The sequence below is a fragment of the Genypterus blacodes genome, unplaced genomic scaffold (genome assembly GCF_046128005.1).
Source record: "Genypterus blacodes isolate CSIRO-AG114 ecotype Tasmania unplaced genomic scaffold, CSIRO-AGI_Gbla_v1 ptg000255l_1, whole genome shotgun sequence".
NCBI lineage: Eukaryota > Metazoa > Chordata > Actinopteri > Ophidiiformes > Ophidiidae > Genypterus > Genypterus blacodes.
In genome coordinates, this window is record NW_027467049.1 from 390,570 (window position 1) to 397,577 (window position 7,008).

A 7,008-nucleotide genomic window follows, 5' to 3' on the forward strand; every position below is an offset into this window, starting at 1 on the left:
ACCCTAGTGCTGTCAAAAAGGCAGCAATTAGCCATTTCACACACCGTCACCTATTAGAAAAGAGAATAGGAACGCAAACAAGTCAACACACACACACACACAAACACGCAATCCCTCACAGAGACACACATGTACACACACACACGTGAATACAGTGTGCAGGTGTTAGCTGCAGTGGAGAAGAGAGAGCGACACAAACACTGGATGCTTTGGTGTAAAGGCAGACGGAGAGCGAGAGCGGAGGATGTTTGACGTCTGAAGAACGACTCGCAACGCAAACAGGAAGTCCAGACGCAAACGCACGCGCTAATGAGGCTGCGTGTTAAATGAGGAGAGTAATTCATCACTTCTGCAGCTGGAAGACTCAAATTTATGCTTCCATTTTAATTTGTCATAATATTATTAGTTATACAAACACACAGACACACACACAAACACACACACGCCACATATATGTACGAACTCAAGACTCCACTTCTGTGTATAAATGCACTTGTGGTACTTCAGCATATAGAAATAAAAAGATGTGGAGCCGATTAGACTGATTGACAGTCTACAAACAGTCTTCACACACACTGATTGACAGTCTACACACAGTCTATACACACACACACACACACACACACACACACACACACACACTGTAGCGACGCTCCAACAGGAAGCTGAGTCAGACTGAGCATGAATCAAGGTCTTTCTATACGTTCTATACGTGATTACAACGTTTGTTCCATTTGATACAAAGGCTCTGACGGGCTCGGAACACAGAGAAGCTCAGCCTCAGCTCAGCTCTGAGTCTCACAGATCAGCCTTTAATTCTGCCTGGCTGGTATGAGAGATCACCGGGTTCGTGTCTCTAGATGTTCCTGGTCTCTGGGCTTCATCTGCAGCAGATTTGTTGGGTGGAACGCAGGAGAGAGAGAAATGCTAAACACCTCCAATTTGAATATAATTGGCCATCGCAGCGACAGAAATAACTGTGAGTGTAAACTGGCACAGACTTCCTGAGAAGATCCTGCTAAAGTCACTAATGATTCATTTCACACTTTGTTTAAGGGGGAAGTTTGACAAGGAAATGAGCTGAAATCACAATCCGCTGTAATCCTGACTGTTGGTGAACACGGGAGAATCAAAGAGCGGTGAGACGAGGCTGTGAACGCCGACGCCTCTTCCTCTGTAAACGCTAATAAAGCCCCCGCCAAATCACAACGCTTTCTCTAACACAGGCTAAAAGTAAAACTGCACACAATTTAAATGTGGGCTGATGACTGAACACTTCCCTCCTCAGCCCATGAGGTCAACCAGGGTTCAGTTTAGGGACCTGACCCCATATAGACGTACATTAAAGAGAGAGGAAAGACAATTCGGTCTTCAATTATCATAATGTTTGGATTACAGATCCACACACACACACACTCACACACTCACTCACTCACTCACTCACTCACTCACTCACTCACTCACTCACTCACTCACACACACACACACACACACACACACACACACACACACACACACACGCACACACACACACACACACACACACACACGCACACACACACACACACACACACTCACACACACACACTCAGTCACTCACCTAATCACGCACACACACACACACACTCACTCATGCACTCACTCACACACACACACACACACACACACACAACACTCACTCATCCACTCACTCTCTCACACACACTCACTCAAACACACACACACACACACACACAAACACTCACTCACTCACTCACACATACATGCATGCACGCACGCACGCACGCACGCACGCGCGCGCGCACGCACACACACACACACACGCTCACTTCAGAGTGCTAGCTGTTGGATGCAGTATTTGCATTTATATACCTGCCTGGTTCTGGCAGTAAACAAAGCCAGTGAGCTCTGCAGCTGTGGCTTCATGGAGCCGGGGGGCTGCGGAGATCAAACCTCTGCATCCATCACAACACTGTCACAGTTTGGTGTTGCGGTCTGGGTGAAGGCGTCCACACGGAGGATCGGCTACACTGAGGCGGCAAACACCAGCCCGTCTGTAGAGTTCTAATCTATGGCCTCAGGCGGGCAGAGAAGACATGGTGAAGCTCATTCTGAATGTGGTCACTGCTTCCTCCTCCTCCTCCTCCTCCTCCTCCTCCCTGAATCAGAGCCTAGATTTGCCTGTGCTCCTCTTCCTCACTCACACTCACCCTATGCCACATCCCACATTTGCAGGAAATCACTTTAATGTAAATTGACCCGAACGGTTCTGCTTTTATAATCCATTAAGGAGCCCACAGAGCGACACAGAGCGACGCAGAGCGTGCATACATCTCACTCACACTAACGAGGGCTGTGAGCGTCTGGATGACATCATCGCCCGCATGGCGCACACTCCAGATGATGTGGAAGTGCTAAAATACACACATAAGCACAAATGAAATCATACGGCGCAGTAAGCATAAGTGACTGTTTACACTCATTAACAGTGGAGTTCACACACACACACACACACACACACACAGAGAGAGAGAGCTTATACGGAGCTATAAGAGGCTTCAGGGGAACTTAAAGGAGACGCACCAGCATCTCACTGCTGAGTGCCAGCCTGTGTGCGTGTGTGTGCGCGCGTGTGTGTGTGTGTGTGTGTGTGTGTGTGTGTGTGTGTTCTTCAGGCACATGTTCAAAGTCTATTATTAGCCTATCAAGGTCCCTGGGCTGGTGGATCTCACACACAAACAAAAAACACACACTTCCTGGTACACAGACACACACACACACACACAACACACACAGCGGTGATACATTTCAGTGCATTCCTATATTGTGAGTACATGTGCGTGTCTTTTGTCAATGTCAAAATTGTTCCTGTCGCTCCCCATCTCCTCTCCCAACTGCAGCCAATCAATAATAGAGCAGCCACTCACTGCTTGCCACACACACACACACACACACACACAGATGATGCCATATTAAGCCTTTCCTCTGCCCTCAGCCCTGCTCTCTCTGAGCTCACAGCGTTTGTGATCCCACACATCAGGCCCGTTATGTTTAAAGCACAGGTATCTGTTGGATTTACATTCTGTCGTGGCTTCGTTGGCATGGCGAGCCTCTGGGTTCGCTGACAGAGCCACCGTCTCCCCAACAACAGCAGCAAACAATCTCTGTTTCTCTGGAGGTTTATTCCAGTAGACTTTGATCAGTAAAGTACAAATGGGATGAATGTCCATCTGTGAGGGTCAAAGAACGAGACGAAGCACACGAGAGCCTGGGAAGTGGAGAGAGGGGAACACGTGAACGGCGTGTGAGCGAGGGCATCAGGATGGAGCGAGGGCATCAGGATAGAGCGAGGGCATCAGGAGGGAGCGAGGGCATCAGGATGGAGCGAGGGCATCAGGATGGAGCGAGGGCATCAGCCGCAAGATGGCCAGAGATGGAAACCAGAGAACGAAGGTGAAAGACAAGAGGGTGAGGAGAAGGTGCAGTATGAGTGACGGAGAGGAAGGAGGTGTGTGCGGAGGTGAGAAGACGTGATGAGCAGGAATGAGATCTGCAGCCTATAGATCTGCAGCCTGTAGATCTGCAGCCTGTAGATCTGCCGCCTGTAGATCAGGTGAAGTGTATGTTTTGCCCCGCAGAGCCACACATTGCGGCAGCTTGAGGAGCACAGCTGTAATTTACGGTCGCCATAGCGACCTCAGAGCTACTTGCTCAAAGACCCCGACCTCTCTGTCACGTATCTTGTTTAGTTTCTCTCATGTTCTGGAAGTCTACTCCATTTGAAGCTGCTGGGTCCTGCTGCTGCCCTCAAGGGTCGACTGATAAATTCTGAGCCTGTCAAAGGGCTTGCTCACCCCTGTAGGTATATGTGATCGTAACGTGTACACGTTTGTTGCATTAATTGGAGCCTGAGCTCATTGTGATTCACGGACACCATTTAATGTCTTAAACCCTAATGAATCTGCACAGCTCCTCTCACACATCACACAGATCCTACAGTGATCTATAGGTAGAAGAGTGTTTCCACCGATGTAGAGTTGTGATGTCTTCCCTGTTTAGGTTTAAAGAGAACTATAGCGGACGTGGTGTCGTCCCTCCCTCCCTCCCTCCCTCTCTCCTGCGGGACTCTCTCATTCCATCCTCAACACACACCATCAGTTTGTAGAATCAGAGGGTTTGATGCCAGACAGCCAGAGAAAATCAAATCAAATGTTGCTTCACATGAATCTACACATCAGACACACACAGTTCCAGTACATTAGCTTACCTCATGTGGTTTCATTATAAACACACTGCTCATACTTATCTGCTCTGTAGTGCTGAGTTTACACACAGGGTCTGTAGCTGCATGATTAAAGAGACACTTCTTTATTTGCCTCTGGCTGTGGAGGGAGAACCTTATAGAATGTTTATGTTCATGTGATGTTACTATCAGAGCCTAGAGAACGATCTGCTACCATGATTCCACACCAGCAGGAAAACATGAGCCGCTCAATTTCACCTAAATAAATAAACCCGTCAAGGAAGCAGACGCATGTTTCTTCCCATTCATATACACACACACAATGGCAGGAGTTGATATGACAGCAGAGGACGTGTGTTATCCTATAGATTGTGCTTCTGACACTGATGGAGCGACTGAGCCTGCCGCTCAGACAGACCTGAGGTTGGAGATGATGGGAGGATGATGGATGGCTGGCAGGCTGGAGGAGTGGCACTGAGAGAGGAGAGCTGAGGTAAACACACTCACTCACACACACACACACACACACACACACACACACACACACACACACACACACGCTGGAGGTGGAGATGACAGATCAGTCAAATATCCAACGTCTTGCTTTCTTTAAATCAATGGCTGTGGTGTGTTTCCATTACACACACTGTGTATCAGACGGAGTGAGACTAAATGATTCCACTGCTCTAACATGCACATATGACCAAATATGGGCATGTTAGATGTACACATGTTAAGCAATCGCAGCCCTGAAACAAAATGTGTGTGTGTGTGTGTGTGTGTGTGTGTGTGTGTGTGTGTGTGTGTGTGTGTGTGTGTGTGTGTATGTGTGTGTGTGTGTGTGTGTCTCCCTTTTATCCCGACACCAGAATGAACAGTGATAACTAAAGTCGATGTGAAACGTGTGCTTTCATTCCAGGATACAGAGACATGAAGAGAGACACAAACAGCCCGAGGACAACAGAGGACATTGTCCTTAAAGCTATCAGACAGTCCCACCAAACACTGTGATTTAATCAGAGGCTCACTGAGGAAGAACAGGATCTGATATTTCACACTCTGCTGCTGCTGGACACTGACGCTCACTGCTCACACACATAATGTACACACACACACACACACACACACACAGCTGAAGCAAGAGTTCTGCACTGTTTTGTCCATCACGAACATGTGTCACACATGTCCAGCTGGAGTGTTTGTTGTCAGTGAGATTAACCCTTTACTTTAACAGTTAAACAGTGCTGGTGCTGCTACATTTCAGCTGCTGAACCAGTTTGTGTGTAAACGTAGGACTCCTAATGTCATCTCAAACCCAGTGACCTCAACAATGGCGGGAATCTTATTTCACATTTTTACGACCCAACTTTTTTTCTGATTGCAAACTGGCACTTATGGAACCGCATCGACGTGCCAGAGGATTTGGAAGTATTACATTTGATTGGTTTTCTTGGATGTGGACAGGCAATCTTCCTAAACTGTGGCAGTGGGCTGTTTAATATATCCTAGACAAATACATCACCATCTGTGCTAATGCTGAATCTCTTTTGATTGGTCATCTCTGACATTGACTTCTGATGATGTGTTGCTTTAGTTCTTCCCTTCTTGCAAACGTTAAAACTCCTGTTATTTACTTAAATCAGGTTTCAAATAGAAGACAATGCCAAGTTGTTAGCACGCCAATTTCTGTCCTGGTCAACAGAACTTGTGTCTTTAACCGACATAAATGCGTTAATGAATTAGAGCTCAATGTGTGCAGCCCTACAGTATAGAGGAAGATAACGTAGCTTTGTCCCGAGCCTATTGAACCCACTTAACACAGTGTTGCAAATGTGATTGGTCTGGGTTGCACACTTGTTAGAACATGTCTACATGCTTGTACAGATTGATATCTGCTTTGATAAAGATCTGGTCAACATGCATATTCTAATATCTGTGTTGTTCCTCAGTAGTCGGCACGCATCCCAAATCCAGCTGCTCCTCTGAACCGCTCAGCACAGACAGCAAAGATGTCATCTGCACAGATCATAATATCACCAGCTTTCATTTAGTTTTGACTGCAGATCAAAGCGCGCTCACTCACACAGTACAGTATACTTGCAGTATTGTCTGCGGGGGCCCCTGTCTCTGAGGTTAACCATACACAGCAGTCCGTTGTGGAATGTGTTTAATAAGAGCACCTTGGTGAGCCAGTCGTTTATTTGTGGTTGGACTGGAGTCAATAGCCCTTGAGCTAATTAAGAGTCAAAGTGGTTTTATGATGGCAGGGAGCAGGAGCTATGGCTGCTGTAAGTGGTTGGGTTTACAGATGTCTGCAGGGTTTGACATCTGGTCCCACCTCCCGACTGGAGGCACGAGGGTTTCTCCTCACATGTCAACATTCTTTTTTTTCTTCTTGTTTTTTTTTTTAATTGTAAATGAGCCACGTTTAAAACTCTGGACTGGAATTCAACCTCAGCATATTTGCTGGTGTTTTTAGAGGTGCACCTCTGCGCTGATGAACGTTTGAGGTTTTCAACAGAATCCATAGCATCGCACATATTCTCATCTAATGCGGTAAATGTGTCTTCAGAACGTGTGGGGTCCGGTTTTACCCAGTATATTTAGCTGTAGTTCTGGAACTTATAGCAGAAAGAAAGCACACAAGCTTCAAATTGTGCTTATTTCCAGCATTGTAGACTTAATCACAAAGCTGGACCTTCATTATTCCCACATTGCTCCTCTGAAAGTTTGTCTTGAGCCAAGGTCTTTTGAAAAATCAGACT

The 7,008-nt window shown here is 46.8% G+C and overlaps 1 long non-coding RNA gene across 1 annotated transcript; it reads left to right on the forward strand.

The window, feature by feature from the left end:
• The first annotated feature begins 3,043 nt into the window (after positions 1-3,043).
• Positions 3,044-5,271, forward strand: LOC143016917 (uncharacterized). Its single transcript, XR_012965563.1, has 3 exons — positions 3,044-3,453; positions 4,612-4,736; positions 5,163-5,271. It is a non-coding gene; the product is annotated as an uncharacterized LOC143016917 (long non-coding RNA).
• The last annotated feature ends 1,737 nt before the right edge of the window (positions 5,272-7,008 follow it).